This window comes from Patella vulgata, chromosome 3 (genome assembly GCF_932274485.2).
Source record: "Patella vulgata chromosome 3, xgPatVulg1.2, whole genome shotgun sequence".
Classification (NCBI taxonomy): Eukaryota; Metazoa; Mollusca; class Gastropoda; family Patellidae; genus Patella; species Patella vulgata.
Window position 1 is genome coordinate 80,711,448 of NC_065881.2, and position 20,253 is coordinate 80,731,700.

Below are 20,253 nucleotides of genomic sequence, written 5' to 3' on the forward strand. Positions count from 1 at the left end.
ACACACGAGGTTGGACAGGCGACCCTACTCCTTGTCACGTACAACCGGGGATTCGAAACCACGCCAGTTGACTCAATGACCGGCTTTATGATACAGCGCGCACGTGCTAACCATTCGGCCATCCAACCCCCTACTAATGTAGTACTATAGGACTTCTTCTTCTTGTGTTTATTTCCAGGTGATCTTTAACAAGACTACAGCATAAAATAGTTTCACAACTTTATTGCTAAGCTGTAATGACTTTGCAGGTTCCTCGTTCTCAATAATAATTGCTGCTAAGAATATCTGGGTGAGCTCTGATCCAACTAGCTTCTACACCCCCTAATTTCTGCTGGTCTAAGATAACCTTGACGTTAATTTCCATCCCATATAAAGAATAAACTTCTTTTTTTCCCACAAGTAAGATAGGAGACGTTACCTATTTTTGGTCTACCAACCATAGGTCAATAAACAGCCAGAATTTGATGGATATTTTGACAAATGATTATGATTTAACCAAAATATCACTGTTTTTTTTATGTATAACTATATATTCACACTCATTAAGTACGTGCGATTTAACTCTATAGACAGAGTAAAGTAACAATTTTGCAATGAACCAAAATTGTCTCAAGGACCAAAGTGTTTACACTAGCATATAGGAATTCTGAATTCAATTATATCACCTAGAGTCCACTGTATTTTATCTATAAACAATTACAGCGTCGAACGATGGTGCTTTGTTTCCAAAAGGACATACTACAACTCTTCCGAATCTTATAATCCATTTTTTTATGTTTAAATAAGAAATATGTGGAGTGTTTTTGTACAGAATAAATTGACGATCTGTTTACAGTCCGTTCACCTCTTATCAATAAAAACTCGCGACACGTGATGGAATAATATCAAATATCAATGCTCCCAACTGTTCAGTTTACCTTAGTACATGATTGGGTACACACTGCCAAGTAACTGGTCGGTCATAATGCGTGAGGTGAATGACCAGGGGTAGGTTCATCGGCCTGACTTGTCAGTGGTGCTGGAGGAAAGTCCTGGCAAGTAACTGGTCGGTCATAATGCGTGAGGTGAATTACCAAGAGTAGGTTCATCGGCCTGACTTGTCAGTGGTGCTGGAGGAAAGTCCTGGCAAGTAACTGGTCGGTCATAATGCGTGAGGTGAATGACCAGGGGTAGGTTCATCGGCCTGACTTGTCAGTGGTGCTGGAGGAAAGTCCTGGCAAGTAACTGGTCGGTCATAATGCGTGAGGTGAATTACCAAGAGTAGGTTCATCGGCCTGACTTGTCAGTGGTGCTGGAGGAAAGTCCTGGCAAGTAACTGGTCGGTCATAATGCGTGAGGTGAATTACCAAGAGTAGGTTCATCGGCCTGACTTGTCAGTGGTGCTGGAGGAAAGTCCTGGCAAGTAACTGGTCGGTCATAATGCGTGAGGTGAATTACCAAGAGTAGGTTCATCGGCCTGACTTGTCAGTGGTGCAGGAGGAACGTTTGGTCAAGAATTTTGTTAAAACATTTTTAAAATTAAGACATCAAGTATCAATAGTGGGCAATCTCTTGGCTTGGATTCAGTCGGGTTAGAAGAGGTCCATAGACATGAAATGAAATGGGGTTTAACATCCTACTGTTTTGCTCCAACTGTGCTAATGAAGACGGGCATACGCCATACAGTGCAGTGTCGCTACGACCATTATGGAATTCCAACTGCCAAGGTCGCGTGTACTCAGTGTCGTGTACGTAAAAGAACTCTTGACAGTTGGAATTCGAAATAAGAGTAGGCGGTAGCGCCGCTATCCGGACAAAATGTCCCTCATAGCACACTGTATGGTGTATGCACGGCTTAATTAGCCCAGTAGATACAGGGCAGTAGGATGTTCAACCCCATTTCATTTCATTTTATTTAAGGATTCATCTTACACGGTACTATAGATTGTAAGAGTTTGGAAATAAAGATCAGGGGCCTGTTTCACGAAATTTTATCTAGGATAAAATCCACATTTTAGTAATTTGATTGGATAATATTAGATTGATTTTAGTGCTTTAGTATCTACTAAAATTTGGATTTTATTTTTAGTTAAAATTTCGAGAAACAGGGCCCAGAGCTTGTAAGGTGAAGTGTGAGTCGGGGGGGGGGGGGGGTGGATGGCCGAATGTTTAGCACGTGCGCGCTGTATCATACGGTCTTTCATTGAGTCAACTGGCGGGGTTTCGATTCCCTGGTTGTACGTGGCAAGGAGTAGGGTCGCAAGTCCAACCTCGTGGGTTTTCTTCCACTGCTAAAACCCCTACGCTCAAGCGAATTATTGAAATAAAATTAAACCATATGTTAGTCCCAAATGACCTGGTTTTTGTTGAGTGGGCGTTAAACCCCATCTCTCTCTCTCTCTCTCTCTCTCTCTCTCTGAAGTGTGAGTTACACATATAATTAACGTTTAGGTTGAGACATTAAAGATTATTGCCTCCAGACCAGAATTAAAACTTCTGAAATAAAATGTGCTTTATGCGTAGGTAGGACTGGAATATATAGAAAACAAAATGGCGGAAGCATTGTATTAATTTATTAATGCAAGGCTATTTTCGTGCAATTATTTACAAAAAAAAGTAGAAAACCAAGAAAAAAAAATATTGCATCGTGTATGATCAACTATTAACTGGTAAAATAAACACACAACTGATAACTTCAATCAAATTCAAAAACTACAGCATTACAATTACATAATTAATATATTTCTTAGTGTCGCTTTCTTTGAAGTTTATTTATGCATTGTCGTGTACCGTGCCATGGCGATGTATTTGATGTATAAATATTATGTTAGGTATTGTTTTAATCCACTTTATAAATCAATGGCCGGTGTAAATGTAAACAACGTTAACCTATGATATTATTAAAGGACGTGGATCCATCCAACTATCTTCACAGTTTCTAGATTAATTTTGTTTTTCAATTTGATCGGATGATATTATTAAAGGACAAGGATCCATCCAACTATCTTCATGGTATTAAGGGTTATCCCCTTTTCACCTTACTGGTGATATTATTAAAGGACATGGATCCATCGAACTATCTTCGTGGTATTAAGGGTAATCCTCTTTTCACCTTTAACTGGTGATATTATTAAAGGACATGGATCCATCGTACTATCTTCGTGGTATTAAGGGTTATCCCCTTTTCACCTTACTGGTGATATTATTAAAGGTCATGTGAACTATCTTCACAGTATCAAGGTTTCTCTTTTCAACTTTAACTGATGATACTATTATAAGATGCGGATCCACCGTACTATCATCACAGTATCAAGGCCTATTGTTTTTTAGTTTTAACTGACAATATTATTAAAGGACGTAGACACATCCAATGAACTTCACAGTCCTTAGCTAGGTTATTCAATGGTATGAATGACTTGATAGTCAGGACGACAACTTACCAGAACGCCGTAGGTGCGTATACACGCATGGTATATGGTTGGTTATCCAGGCACTTACACATCAAAAAGTATCAAATTTAGTTGCAAATCGCTAGGCAGTCCTGCACCACGAATTAACCAGCTGTGTTCACTAAAATATATATAGGACGTATTCCTCGTTCGTTGGTTCTTTAAGATTTAACGTCCGCTTTCACTTTGGGTGATATCGCAGACAGAACGTTTTCGTTAAGTTTCTTACGTCTTATAAAAAAAGAACATATTATAAATCATAAAGAACCTTAAGGTAGAATAGCAGATTGGACTGATGTTAAATGAATTTGTATTGATCAGAACTGGTGTTTCAGCTGATGACGTGGAAACATCTAGTCGATTTAATGTTCATTTTAAAAAATGAGTACGAGAAAATATGTCGATTACATAATTAAAGGGGCTACACCGGTTTGATTTATGTCAAAATAAAACACTGAATATAGTTAATCTGATGTGATGATGGGGCAGGTTCTATACGATTAGGGGACAAGCTCTATACGATTAGTGATGGGACAAACTCTATACGATTAGTGATGGGACAAACTCTATACGACTAGTGATGGGCAGGCTCTATATAATTAGTGATGGGACAAGCCCTATACGATTGGTGATGGGGTAGGCTCTATACGATTAGTAATTGGACGGGCTCTATACGATTAGTGATGGGACAAGCCCTATACGATTAGTGATGGGACAAGCTCTATGGGACAAGCTCTATACGATTAGTGATGGGACAAGCCCTATACGATTAGTGATGGGACAAGCTCTATACGATTAGTGATGGGACAAGCTCTATATGGTTAGTGATGGGACAAGCTCTATGTAGGACAAACTCTATACGATTAGTGATGGGACAAGCCCTATACGACTAGTGATGAGACAAGCTCTATGTAGGACAATCTCTATAGGATTAGTGATGGGACAAGCTCTATACGATTAGAGATGGAACAGGTTCTGTAAGATTAGTGATGGGACAAGCCCTATACAACTAGTGATGAGACAAGCTCTATGTAGGACAATCTCTATAGGATTAGTGATGGGACAAGCTCTATACGATTAGAGATGGAACAGGTTCTGTACGATTAGTGATGGGACTAGCTCTATATGAATAGAGATGGGACTAGCTCTATATGAATAGAGATGGAACTAGCTCTATATGAATAGAGATGTCGGGCTATATATACGAATATAGATGGAGCTCACTCTATATGAATAGAGATGGGACAAACTCTATACGATAAGTGATGGGACAATCTCTACGATTAGTGATGGGACATGCTCTATACGAATAGTGATGGAACAGGTTCTGTACGATTAGTGATGGGACTAGCTCTATATGAATAGAGATGGGACAGGTTCTGTACGATAAGTGACGGGACTAGCTCTATATGAATAGAGATGGGACAAGCTCTATGTAGGACAATCTCTATAGGATTAGTGATGGGACTAGCTCTATATGAATAGAGATGGGACGGGCTATATACGAATATAGATGGAGCTCACTCTATATGAATAGAGATGGGACAAACTCTATACGATAAGTGATGGGACAATCTCTACGATTAGTGATGGGACATGCTCTATACGAATAGTGATGTGCAATTGATTTGTTTAACAATTTTAGTTAAATGTCTGTCCCTTTGATTCGACCGCGGAACACACAACTGACGCTATCTCAACAAAGCCTTCTCTATTAACGCATATAGCCCACTGTATGGTGTACGCCCATCTTCATTAGCCCAGTCGGTGAAGAAAAACGGAACGTTAAACCCCATTTTGTTTTATTTCTTTCAACGTAGACTGATTGTCAACCCACCAAACAAACCAGGCAACAAAATCCATTTATATCGACAAGTCTACTCGCCATGTAAAATCGTGTTGTTTTTTTTTAATTTTTAAAACTTTAAACAAACATGGTCATAAATCAATATTTGAAAACTCAATGTAGACACGAGACATGAATACTATAAAAATACTTTAATATTGAATATTGAAAAAAAAAATGAATAAAATTATAAACACGTCAAACTTTTTTTTTATATATATATATATAATCTTTAATATAAATCGTACCCAAAATCAGAGTTTATGTGTCATCTTAAAATAAAGACGCCAAACTGTTGTAATCTATTAACTGATTTTAGGAGTGTGTATCAATGCTACATTTCCTTTAAAGGGACAATAACACTCTTGCTGGCTTGAAAGCTCCAGAAAATAAATAATATCTCTATCTAAGTACTAGATGTTTAAGTGTCCTACCTGTTGTGTAAATTATCCATTACATCCTATTTTACTTGTCCAGAGGGTTCGAAAATATTTTTAAATCGAAGTTTCATTTGAAAAGGTTTACGTTAGACGTTTCAAACCATGATTTTGAATATTTCAAAATTTTTAAATAAGGTGTATTAAGATGAAATTTGTATCATCAATTAATTGAAATATTCTAAAATAGTACAATTTGTTGACCTGAATAAATTAGGACGTATTATTCAGTTACAACAAGAGTGGTATTGAGCCTTTAATTTAACCGTTATTATTAATATGTACACCTGATAAAAAAAACCACACTACCACATCAGGTAAATGAAATCAGATGAAATCTATAATTAAACATGCATGTTATCAACGCATGCGTGTAACTGTTTGCTTTGTGCACAAGTAAAGGTGCACGATCTCTTTGATAAACTGAAATATGTTTTTAAAAATAAAAATTTAAAGATCGTAAATTTGAAAATAAATTTAAACTATCGGGATGAAAGTAGTTGTTGTCAAATCTAAGGATGTATATTTCATTTCGCGACACAAACTAGGTCATTTCGGGACTAACACATGGTTCAATTTTATTTCAATAATTCCCTTGCGCGTAGGGGTCTTTAGCAGTAGGAGGAAACCGGAGGACCCGGAGGAAACCCATGAGATTGGACAGACGACCCTACTCCTTGTAAAATACAACCGAGGAATCTAAACCTCCAAACCACGCCAGTTGACTCAATGACAGACCTCATGATACAGCGCGCACGTGCTAACCAATCCATCTTCGAATACCAATGAATATTAGAATTATAATTGCCGGACCTAAATTAGCATTATTTATTTTTATCGCAAACTAACGGAGACACCGATCCTTTAAGTATGATATGTTTCTTTGATCTTACCGCCAGTGGATTGCACTATAGTATTTGATTGAGGTCTTTTAAGCAATAGGTTATAATTTGACAAACTCCCTGACTAGCCTAAGGCTGTAAAATAACGGTATTGCGTTACATTCATGTCATTCATACAAATGGTCGAATAAAGAAATATAACGTTGACGCAAGTTAAAAAGATAGATGACAAAATCCGATAAAAAAAAAAATTGCATTGTGATACCTTCAATTATACAACAGTTAAAAAACAATTTTGGGTTTTGATTCGAGATACGATTTATATCGAAAAGATGATATTTAGAAGATCGTGTTATATGTTGTAAAATTTGGTATAGGTTTATCTACACAAGGAGAGAGGGAGAGAGAGAGAGAGTGAGAGAGAGAGAGAGAGAGTGTATCCATTTTTTAAAACAATAACATGCACATAAAGAAGACCTAGATACACATATGAAGCGCCCCGGGGAAGAACGATCTAAGTCACATTTTCAACGAACCGCTATCTAGTCGTTCGGATGGGACGAAAAACCGAGGTCCCGTGTACAAATTGAGGTGCACGTTAAAGATCCCTTGGCAGTTGGAATTCGATATAAGAGTAGACCATAGCGCCGCTGTCTGGGCAAAATTTCCCTCATAGCACACTGTATGGCGTATGTCCGTCCTAATTAGCCCAGTTTAGGAGCAAAACAGTAGGACGTTAAACCCCATTTCATTTCATTTCATTTCATTTTTCAACGAACCTCAGTTAATGGCGCCGTCTGGTAGCAAATTGTATAAGCTTTCTGTGGAACAATCAATTTCAGGTAAAACCGATCGGAGTCACATCGAACCAGGGCCGTTCTGAAATGGCCTCCCGGACAATACAAGTCCATCGTACCCTTTATTTGACCTTAATTTGGTTGAAAAGTGAAAGTCAGTTCTTGTACTGGTAATTATGATTCGTATTGAACATCATTTTGAAGTTGTAAAATTAAACCCACTCGTTGTTCTGTTCGCGTCAAACATTCTCCTCCAAAAGTCTGTTTTGCCTTTTATGCAAATAGACAAAAATGTGACTGAGATCGTTCCTCCCCAGGACTCTTCATATTGAAATCAATGAAGTGTGTCGTTCAGTTAAAACAACCCTTGATAGTTCAGAATACTAGTGCAATAAGGTCAACAAGTACCATTTCACACAATCTGCCAGAAATAGTATTTTTGCATATTTTTAGACCAGAACACTGAAATTGACATGTTATACTGTGATAAAAATGATAAAATGATAAACATCAACAAGTTGTTTTGAAAATCTGCTAAAAATGGATTTATTTGTAAACAAATGAAATGTTCTTAATTACAAACGATGACACTTGTCCACCTTATTGCACTATCATCCGCAGTTGTAATACGGTGTAGAGTGTGTAAAATAGCTTTATTTAACGTCCGCTTCCACCGAGGTGATATCGCAGACAATTCAATGTAGAGTAGGAGCATAAATTTTATATTTGACCCGAGAGATAGAGATAGAGAGAGAGAGAGAGAGATGAAATGAAATGAAATGAAATGAAATGGAGTTTAACGTCCTACTGTTCTGCTCCTATACTGGGCTAATGAAGACGGGCATACGCCATACAGTGTGGTATGAGGGAAATTTTGCCCGGGAAGCGGCACTATCGTCTACTCTTATATCGAATTCCAACTGCCGCAAGGGATCGTTTACGAGAGAGAGAGGGAGAGGGGGCGCTAACACACGGCCCATCTTTATTTCTTCAGCTATGGTAGGGGATTCATCCAATTCCCCCAGCTTCATCCAGTCTCTCCCTCCATTTTAACCATATTAACGCGACCTTTTAAACATCATCTCACCTATATCAATCACAATTAACCTTTTAACTATGATAATAGATAATCAACCAATACCCGATAATTACTACCATAGTGCACCTTTATTAATATACTTAAAGAAAAAGGTCACTCCACTCCATATTAAAGCCTAGCTCACAACTCCACGTACGTGCATCATGTTGTAAAACTCGCAGTCGTTGCTTCAGGAACATGACGTACATGCTATTATACGGGCAGTCTACGGGAGGTTTTTAGTAAAACCGTGCGTGCGACTAACGCATCATGTGCGTGTGTTCGGCACCGTAGTAGATCGCGGACTTTTGGTCTTGCGGATGGTGTGCGAGGCACCAAATCCTAGGATGCGTGCATGTGAAAACACGTACGGACGGTTGTGAGCTAGGCTTTACTGGATTCGTTTTAAATTACAGGAAATGAAAGGAATGAAATGGGTCATTTTAAGACTAACATGTGGTTATTTATATGCTTGGGTTACATGTACTATGTGAGTAGCTATATATATAGTAAACATCACATGATCTTGTGAACACGTTGGTAGGTACCATCTCTAGTGTACACGTGGGTAGTAAATATCACATGCTCTAGTGTACACGTGGGTAGTAAACATCTCATGATCTAGTGAACACGTGGGTATGTACCATCTCATGACCTAGTGTACACGTGGGTAGTAAATATCACATGACCTAGTGCACACGTGGGTAGGAAACATCTCTCGGTGATTGCAATTTAGGCATGCATAGTCGCAAACGTACCATCTCTAGTATTTCAAAGATGCACAAATAAAGTGAGGATGGTGTCACCCTGTTTCTGTACTACCTTCACTGTGGGCTATGACATTCCGTGGTTAGGGAGAGTGATCGGAGTTTTAAGTCTGTATGTGTTCTGGGGCACAGGTAGGCAGTCAAAGGCGATCCTTTGTTCGTTTGTGGGGTTTAACGTCCGCTTTAGAAAAAAAACGTGACAGGCGACAGTGGTTGAGGGTTTTATAATCATTTTTGTTTGGTGGATTCTAGAAAACGAATTTCAGTATCAATAATAAGAAGGAAGAAGGAATCTGTTACCAATCTGTGACAATAGAGCACCGAAGCATCGATCACACTCTCTTAAATATAACGTTTTTAATAACAAATGTAGGAACGTTTTCTTGTTTCTGTATTCAACGAAATACAATTATTGTGTATTATTGAGCGACGTTTCGACTAAGATTCGTTATTAAGCTCTGTAATAAACAGTAATAATTGTATTCCATTGAATAGTGTTCTGTCTATTTTTCCCTTTCTGTGTATTACCAGATGCGTTTCGTGTCGAATAAGATGATTACTATGACAAGGTGATTCACCTTCAGGCTTACTTAATGCAATATCTGTCAGGTTCACTTGAAGTACTTTAAAAGTCGAATCATTTGTAAGGCATATCTGTCAATTATTAAAGTGGCAATGACTCGATGGATTAATGAAATCAAATGAGGTTTAACGTCCTACTCAACTGCACCTACTCAGCTAATGAAGACGTGTATAACTCATTCAGTGTGCAGGAGTGAAATTTTGCCCGGACAGCGGCACTACGAGCTACTTTGAGTTTTGTCAAGGTTCCTTTTACGTGCACGCTAACGTGTCTGCACCGACTCAGCTAATGAAGACGTGTATAACTCATTCAGTGTGCTATGGCGGGGGTGGGGGATTTTGCCCGGACAGCGGCACTACGAGCTACTTTAATTTTGAGTTCTGTCAAGGGTTCTTTTACGTGCACGCTAACATGTACACACGACCTTGTGCTTTTGTCACATCAGAACAACTGTGCACCTATTGTTCTGGTCCGATTGAAGTTGATTTGTTTTTAATAACCCGTTTTCGTTGACAATTATGCGCGTATACATGTTAATGGACTCGTTCTTGACGTGTAACCAATTTCGCGTTTCATTGTCGATACAGTAAGCTGAAATCAGTAAACAAACCGACTTCCGCTTACTATTTCCAAACGAAAGGCTAACCGAACTGTAGTTAACCCATCACTTTTGACAATAAGCCGTCATATAAAATCCAACGCGGCCCTTTATTTTGTTACAATAACTTATTTTAGCTTAAGCGTTTCTTAATACAAATCTTCCACCAAGATTAACTTGGAATCAATTAGGATTATAACAGCGTGGCTTTGACATCTGCCAGGCAACAACTACTCATTTTCTACACGTTTCTTCAGTAGCACAAATAATTTTACCAATTGAAATTGAAAAGAGAAGATATTAATCTTCCTAATGAATTGACCTATTCTATCTGTCTTCAGAATAGTAGCATTATTCTTTTTTGGACCTCGATCCGGTATACACGACTTCCATCAGTGCAAATAGATTAAATGCATATTCTAGTAAATGAAATGTGGATTTTTAAAACGTTGATTAGCTAAGTAACCTCTTCAAACGTTACAATGTGCTTTTCCGTTAAAGGTTGTGTTATATTATGTCTAAATCCATATGTTCCATTCCGTACTGTTAAAGGGACTATCCCGAATTGAGTCTCAAAAATAAAAATCTGAGTATGTATGATATTTAAGCGCCAAAATATTGAGGAATGGTGTATTTACCTTGTCTCAAAGTTTCAGCTCAAAATATTAAGTCGTTTGGGCGTGAACGTCAAAACTGCTTATCCGGACACGTAACCCTTTTAAGATTTCGGGTCAATTTTTTGGTTGGGTGACCTGATAATTGATTCCCGTTCATTTAGAGGTCTATACATAGTTTGTTTTTATAAAATTAAAGCCTGGTTTTATCCAGACACCGCATAATACAGCTTGGGACACCAGTCTCCATTTCCAGATGTAGACTGACAGGTTTAAGTTGTTTGAAAATATATCAAATATATTGAGCTAGTTGCTCGGCCCTAAGGTAAAGGGTCTTAAGGGATTTTAACACAAAATTAAGCAGTTTTATTCTTCAAAATATTATCGGGATTGGCCCTTTAAATGTTATGAAATGAAATGAAATGAAATGGGGTTTAACGTCCTACGGTTCTACATGCACTAACTGGGCTAATGAAGACGGGCATACGCCATGCAGTGAGCTATGAGGGAAATTTTACCCGGATAGCGGCACTACGACCTACTGTGCACGCCAATGTGTAGACGGGTCGTCGATTTTTCGTCCTATCCAATGAAGTATACGTTGTCCCATTGTAGTAAGTAATCATAGGAATGGATGAATGAACTTGTTTAACCTCCTACTTTTCTGCTCCATGAAGACTGGAATACGTCACCAACTGATAGAGAGAGAGAAATGGGGTTTCACTTCCACTCGACACAAACTAGGTCATTTCGGGACAAACACATGGTTTAATTTTATTTCAATAATTCGCTTGCGCGTAGGTGTCTTTAGCAGTGGGAGAAACCCGGAGGACCCGGAGAAAACCAACGAGGTTGGACAGGCGACCCTACTCCCTGTCACGTACAACCGAGGAATCGAAACCCCACAGTTGACTCAATGACAAACCGTATGATACAGCGCAGCGCGCACGTGCTAACCATTCGGCCATTCACCCCCCCCCCCCCCCCGTCATCAACTGAGCTACGAGAGGAAATTTGACTTCTTTTACGTACACGGCAATGTGTACAAGGGACCTCGGTTTTTGTCCCATCCGAAAAACTAAACGTTGCTAATTGCCAGACCAGTGCAAATAGATTAGATGGCTATTTTAGAAAGTAATATAATCATAGGTGTATGTACTAACTATAGACTGATATAAAAACCCATCTATATATATATTGTATATGTAAGATCTACTATTATAAAAATGATACTCATTAGTACAGAGTGTACATCATTTATTTATTAATATATTATACATCAATTATTTATTCTCATATCTATATCTAGATTTCTGTTGACGATAAATGTATTAATATGAATATTATTAGACCAGCAATTCTCTCCCGGGTGACTTCGGTGTTAAATCCATGAAATTTCTTTGCCTATATCACATTTTGTAATCATTTCTATGAACTATTTTTGGCGTTTGCTTGAAATACGACCCTTATTGACTATCCTTCGAAATGAAATGGGGTATAACGTCCTCCTTTTCTGCACCGATTGGGCTAATGAACATGGGCATACGCCATACTTGTTGTTGTTGTTCTTAGTGTTTGACGTCCGCTTCCACCGAAAGTGATATCGTAGACAAGTCTTATTTTTCGTTTTTATAATCATAGCGCACGCGCAGGGGTCTTTCCTGTGGGAGGAAACCGGGAACCCGGAGTAAACCCACGTGGTTGAGAATGCGCCCCTATCTCCAAGCCACATACGCTCACGCCAGGCATCGAAACCACAGCCGCAAGTCAGAGGTGACCGGCCAGCTAGAGGTCGAAGCGCGGCACTCTAGACCACTAGGCCATCCCAACCCCGCCATACTGTGTGCTATGAGAGATATTTTACCCAGACAGCGTCGCTACGGCGGCTTACCTTTATCTGGAATTACATCTGCCAAGGGGTCTTTTACGTGCATGTATGTGTACACGTGACCTCGGTTTGTCGTCCCATCCCAATGACTAGATACTGTCATTTCCAGATCCCCGTCCTGTATCACTGACAATACCGAGGAACTTTGTCGGCCAACAACAGGAGCGAACCTGAGTACCTCATGGTTAGAAACTCGATGAACTACCGCGGCATCCCTGGCCATTCCTTGAACGAAAACGAACTTTTTGTGCAATAATTGGTCACACCACAGTTTATCTTGTTGTTCTTGGTGTTTTAACGTCCGCTTCCATCCATGGTAATAATGCAGATAATCTTTTTTTTATCTTAGCAGAGTAAACTAGAGTAAACCCACGGGGTTGAGAAGCCACATATGCTCACACCAGGGAATGACACCTGGGATTGAAACTACAACGGCAACCCGGGGTTGACTAGAGCTCAAAGTGTGAGGATATAGATATACATGTAAGCTGTTGATTCTTGTATGAAGTGAGAACTCTCACATTGTTTCACTGGATGACTCTACTCACCACTGCCGTAGCTACATGTATGTGTAAATGTGCCTACCTTCTCTTCAAACGAACGCCGTGACGTGTGTGTTAAGCCGCGATTGTATGGAATGAGTATATTGAACGTCTGCTTCCACAAAGGTGATATCGCAGTCACTTATTTTACTGTAATTGATTGGTTGTTAAGCAGTTTGTTAACCAATAGTAATTTGATACAGGAAATATCGGCCAGTCCAAAAGACTCTGCTTTAAAATGAACCAATATGAGAAAGAAAGAGAGAGAGAGAGAGAGAGAGAGAGAGAGAGAGAGGGAGAGGGATGGGTTTAACGTCCACTCGACACAGACTAGGTCATTTCGAGACTAACATATTGTTTAATTTTATTTCAATAATTTGCTTGCGCGTAGGGGTCTTTAGCAGTGGGAGGACACCCACGAGGTTGGTCCAATATGAGATGGTCAGAATGTAGTTTAAAAGCGTATACGTCATACAAACAACACCTTTTAACCATAAGAGTCTATACATTATATTGTGTGTAATGAAGACTAACTTCATTGGGTCCTAGACATAACAAATTGATCTGTTGTGCGGGGAAACTGCCTCAAGTCTGATTGTCTTCTAGTTGGTTAATTACAGATAGTTCTTTATCACGAATAGGTTTACAGACTTATCGCTCCCTTGGTCATAGAGAATCATACAGGCCATTATAACGGCTTTACAATTGTCACAATAATTTGTTAACAAAATCAGACATTTTCTACTTTCGTTTTTTTAATTTTTTTAGAGAGATTTATTACAATTGATTCTCCCTTGACCGAGCTTTATGTAACGTTAATAATTGCCACATTAGCCTGGTCGAGACTGGTTTCTAGGTGGAAAACGTATTAGGAATAGATGTTGGATATTGGAATGTACTATGTGAATATAAATGTTATTGTTACATATCAAAGACATGATGAATATATCGAGATAATATCAAAGTCTAATCTAATGAGCTAACAGACAGGACAAGGAAATCACTTTACTTTCAACAACGACAAGTCATACAAATCTTATTTACGTCTGGATGATTTGCTGTTAGATTGTTTTATGCTTGATTGCCCAGGCTTTACGTCTAGACAACTTGTGTGTTTAATAAGCCGATCTATTAATCAATCAATCAGTTTATTAATATATCACTGGGTGTTAGAATCACACATACTTCTCATAGAACATCATATAGACACTGATATCCAGATGACCTCGTCGCCTGTCAATGGATGGCCACAGCACCGGAAGACGATTAATTTAGTCAACAGCTTATTGTATTTACAGAAGATGTAGCGTTGGTTGGCTGAAAAAGTTCATCGACATTTTGGACGTTAAACCCTATTTCATTGCTTTTCCTTTATCTGCAACTTCTACTTCCGTTTTAAACTTTTTGAATGATGTTTCTGTCTTGGTCCGTAGTATTTTATTTTGACTACCACGGTAAAATTATTCTGACAGCCATGCAAATTACCACGCCCCATCCCTCTCCATCCTCGGAGTATCCGCTGATATGGCACCATTGATATGGTACTGATTATTGTACGGTGTGTCGCGAATGCAATGAATGTGTAATTGCTGCCTTTTTGTATGCGGGTCATAGTACACAAATATTACAAAACACACAAGATCACCCTGTAAAAAAGTTAATAAAAAAATGAAAAAACAGATGCTTTTGGAATTCCAAAGTAAACATTTTTTTAAAACGAAACACCCAAATATATACTGAAATTTGTCAACGAGTCGATCGAGGAAGAGCATGTTCTACTAACGCAGGTAAAGTCAAAACTAACAAAGGTGTTCTATGCTATGAAACTCATGAAAATCCATAAAGATACATGTATATTAAAATGCATTATGTAATTAAGATTTAGATAAAAACCCGTCAGTATTCGCCATAATAGTTAAGAACTGAATAATGAAAAGGGAATATTTTGAAAATTACTTCATTCTGAGTGACGTTAGGACTGTTTGGAGAATAAATGATTCTCGATTGTCATTGCTACCGTTGTGACGACAGTAAAAAAACACTAAACTAGCTATTGTTTTAATTAAATCATTAACCGTCAATCGTTTTCAAATCCGTTAAAAATCTAAAGCCTCCGATGGCATCGACTGTTGATTATGGTCTTGGCAAGTTAATAAATGTGTAATTAATAATTTATATAACAAATATAAGTCCTAAAGAAAGACCTTCAATAGGCAGATTTAGCTCTTGCATAAGGATATATTAATCCTGGACATTGTAGTGGGGAGGATTTACAAAACTTCTCATCAGATCAATATCTGGAATAGAAATAATAAAACAATCGAGGGGGAACTATTTTGCAATAATAAGAATATTTCACGCGAAGTCCTCATCAGAAACAAATGTCTAGTGTATAAATAATTTAACGGTAATTTTCTGCTCGTTTTCTGACTATTCTATTATCTTTTTGTTAGGGTTTTTTATGGCCTTAAACTCTTATTCTGACCTGGTATGCCCGTCTTCATTAGCCCAGGTTAGGAACAGAACAGTAGGACGTTAAACCCCATTTCATTTCATTTCATTTATTCTGACCTGTATTCTGACATGATTGGGTATTAAGCTTTTTGATGAGTATATCTATTTTATAACCTGATTAAAACACAGATCCTATTTCGTTTCGTTTTTATAATTAAAAATTTCGTTTTACATGTCTTTACTACACTGGGATCTGGAAGAGTTGTTATCATTGACGTGTTCTGAATGATGTGAGCTATTAGCCAATGAAAAGGTCTGTTACGGCGAGCTTTAGATGTGTTTTGCACGGAACTGTGGGTAATCAACTAAGAACATCAATGCTGATTGGTGGTTAATCAAATGTCTGACGTCTTAGGGTCAAAAGCCGCTCGAATGACCTCTGACGCGACCTATCGCTACAACCGGTTAGATCTTCATGTAGTGTAGGCCATCGAAAGTATAAAAAAACGAAACGAAATATAGATTTGTATTTTAATCAGATTGTTATTTTTACATATTGAGTGAAATCTCATGAACTTAAATGTCCTACCTCAAACGGGCTAATGAGGACGGGCATTTGCCATGCAATGTACAATGGGAGAATGTTGCCGGACAGGAGAGCTACCCCCTGCTCTTTTTTCGAATTCCAACTGTTAAAGACTCGTGTACATGTATGTCAATATATAGACTAGATGTCGTATCTCGCCAGGCCCCTGTCCGATACATCATTGAGAAGATGAAACCAAGCTGGAGAGAGAGAGAGAATGGGGCTTAAAGTCCACTCGATACAAAGTAGGTCATTTCGGGCCTAACACATGGTTCAATTTTATTTCAATAATTCGCTTGCGCGTAGGGGTCTGTAGCAGTGGGAGGATACCGGAGGACCCGGAGAAAACCCACGAGGTTGGACAAGCGACCCTACTCCTTATCACGCACAACCGGGGAATCGAAACCCCGCCTGTTGACTCAATGACAGACCTTATGATAGAGCGCGCACGTGCTAACCATCAAACCCCGCTCCTTGATTAGCGAGTCGTCACCCTTCCCCTGAGCCACATCAATTCCCTAGATAATGACAATAACATAACTTAATCTCAAATAGTACTTTTAGGTCACGGACACCGTGCTCTATATAATATCATTGTCGCAGTCAGAAAGGCGTAATCAAGAGAAATGGTCTGGACAATACTCAAGGGAATATGGATCTCGATTTAGATAAAACCCAAGCAATGGACGAGTTTTCTTTAATGTAATCAAACTTGCTTGATCATTATACGGAGGTAATCTAGCGAAGAGTTTTAACAACTCTATTGTCGAACTTAACCTTTAATGTCTAATATTTCATTTAACTTCATTTCACTTCATACATGATTTATTATATACTGAAATGATGTGTTAAATCTAAAATCTCCACGATATTTAAATTTTTTTTTTTTTTTTGTCTACACAGTATTTCGGCGATTTTGAGATTGGTTTACCAGTGTAATGTTTAGAGTTTAAGTGAAATGAAATGAAATCGGGTTTAACGCCTACCCCTTTGTTTTAATTCCAAATGTTGGGGGGGGGGGCTCTTTTATGTGCACGCCAATGTGTACAAGGGTTTTCGTCCCATCCGACCGACCAGACACTTTCCTTAACGAGCCATAGTCTTACTCACTGAGTCACCGCTAAAATAGTTCTTTAACGATAGTTTATTAAAAACTTTATTACTGAGCTCATGTAACACAATGCTACATAGCTCATTTCACACTATGTTACAGAGCATATGGAACACTCTGTTGTAGTGCTTCTGTAACCACTCTGTTACAGAGCTTATGTAACAATATCCGATTTAAACAAACCACCACAACTGTAAATATCAACTTTATTTACATTTGAAACTAGAAAAAGTTTCAAGAATGAAAGGAATATTATACTGATTATTGCTAGGTCCACTAAGGTTTGTTGTGTATTATATAGTACTAGCAGATGCACACCCAGCACCGATTTAAACAAATTGTGATTAATTGGATAATCGAGACGATAAAAAACGTATACACTACTTTTTCAAACAGTCATAATCTTACATAATTATAATTCATTTTAAGTCACGAATCCAAATGTAATTAATGTCCATTTATTTGAAATGATAAGTGTTAAAGTTACCGTACACAAACAGAGTATGCTCTTCTCGGCTGTAGTTACGAGGGGTGCGTCTCTAGGGGCGTTGCACCTGTCTTTGAACTCTTTCTGCTCTGGTGGTCGCTAGGGCGCACGTAGCTCTGGACTGAGAAACGCACCTTTTCTAGCTCACTACCCCTGCCCCCCGCGGCTGACTTGAGTGCCCTTAGAGGGATTAACAATACAAGTGTGGTGGCTAGATTTTTGTCAGTGGGGCGGCGGGAATTGGGAAACAGTTTAGAGGATGAATCTAACGTAAACGCGAATCACAGTAAAATATATTCGCAGAGACCTTCTCAAGTAGAACAGGTATACACCATCACCATTTCTTCGCCACCCATGATAAGTTGGATTCAGGTTATTCGGTTTCACATCATGACGTAGCACCGAGTATGTCTGGTGTGTTTGTGGAAGACGTCGTCTGGTCAGGGAAGAGTGACCGCCAATGTGTCCATAATGTGTCCATTAAAAGAAGCGCTAAACTTCTTACAGAGAGCATTATACCATAAGTTAATTAATATATTTTTGTAAATTTTGCCCGTTTTCCAATTTAGTAGAAAGAAATTGTTTTGTCACAATCAGACAACGGATGTACTGCAGGTAAACATAGGCTGACAATTTCTCCCAGACATGTTGAAATATCATGAACAGGATTAAAGTAGCCAAGTCTTTAACTCAATATCATCCAAAGTCTTACACGTTGAAAATACGAATTATTTGTCAATTCAAATCAACATTGATGTTATGATGTTACCAGGAAAGGGCAGGCTTCTGATATCCAATATTTAAGACAAAATAAACATTTTATCATTGGTACACGAATCGTTTACCATAGTGCGTTTAAGAGTCATTTGCAACAAATGACCAGAAAGAGCGAGGCTAGACATATTCAGTTACTCATGTCAAACCGCGACGCCATATTTTATCTGGAAAGCATGCGCGATAGACTGGAATAACCAGACGCTAGAAATTTCTTTTCGGTTAAGACTCATGCTGTATTTCGCTGGACATAACTGATTTGAAATTAGAGTCAAAACGGAAACAATTGAATGTAAATCAGTTTATATAAAGCGTTGCGACCCATTTGGGTCAATTTCTAGGTCCCAAATATTAGCGATTTAGCTCTAAATCTTTGTTTATTAGTTATTTTCTTTCATTGTCAGGTATCAATGTTGATCTTGTTGGTGGTACAGTAGTAACCACAGAAGAATGACATCTGTATCATCGCATCTAATTATTACACGAGAATGGTTATCCACAGTGTCAACTGTATGCACCGAAGTCCTCGACACTGAAATAAAGTGGAAGGTCGATGATTGATAACAGTGATTTCACAAAATGTTAGTAATTGCATGTGGCTGTTTTATTGACGATCTCGATCAGTAAAAACCCAAACAGATCTATATATCAGAATTACTGAATATTTTGGTTCGATTTTTCAACTAGTGACACCTGTCACCCAATACATGTTCAATATATATTGAACACTAATCTATATGTATGTACTTTATATAATATTAAGTAGAGTTTAACGTCCTATTTTTCTGCTCTATCGGGGCTAATAAGAACCGGATATAGACTATAAGTGTTAAAAAATCTAGCCCCGAGTTCATAAAGCATTACCCAACTTTCAATCACTGTTCATGAGAAATGTCTTTGATCCACAAACACAAAACTTTGCACATAGTTTCTGATTGATGTATTTGATACATTAAAAACCACATTGTTTTATAAAGGGCTATATCATTCATAGTTATAATAAGGTGAACAATTTTGTGTAAATTTTTAACTTAAGTCTGAGAATGTTTTGTGAACTCGGGACTATATAAAGGGCTATATCAATAATTAAAATAAGATGAACCATTTTGTGTAAATTCTTAACTTAAGGTGAACAATTTTGTGTAAATTCTTAACTTAAACATACATTATGCAACAGCTAAATCTGCCTATCGCATGTCTTTTTTTCGGCTTCAGATGTTATAGAAATTATTAATTAGACCTTTAATTACACGACAAGTTTAAAATCAATTCTGTAGACCCACGAATGGCTTAGATACGGTTTGGATTAAAACAGCCTCGTCCATTTAAAATTAAATCAATAAATGGCGGACCAAGCTAACGTTTCCCGTTACTTGCTGATGTCACAACCGGAAACTGGTGATGAAAAGCCTGTCAAGTAA

The 20,253-nt window shown here is 38.2% G+C and overlaps 1 protein-coding gene across 1 annotated transcript in view; it reads left to right on the forward strand.

Moving 5' to 3' along the window:
- Window positions 1–19,467, forward strand: part of LOC126816113 (dopamine receptor 1) — a 40,014-nt gene extending 20,547 nt beyond the window's left edge. The window contains exon 2 of the mRNA XM_050542319.2: window positions 19,237–19,467. The gene's annotated coding sequence lies outside the window, so the exon portion shown is untranslated. The remainder of the gene's footprint in view (window positions 1–19,236) is intronic.
- The last annotated feature ends 786 nt before the right edge of the window (window positions 19,468–20,253 follow it).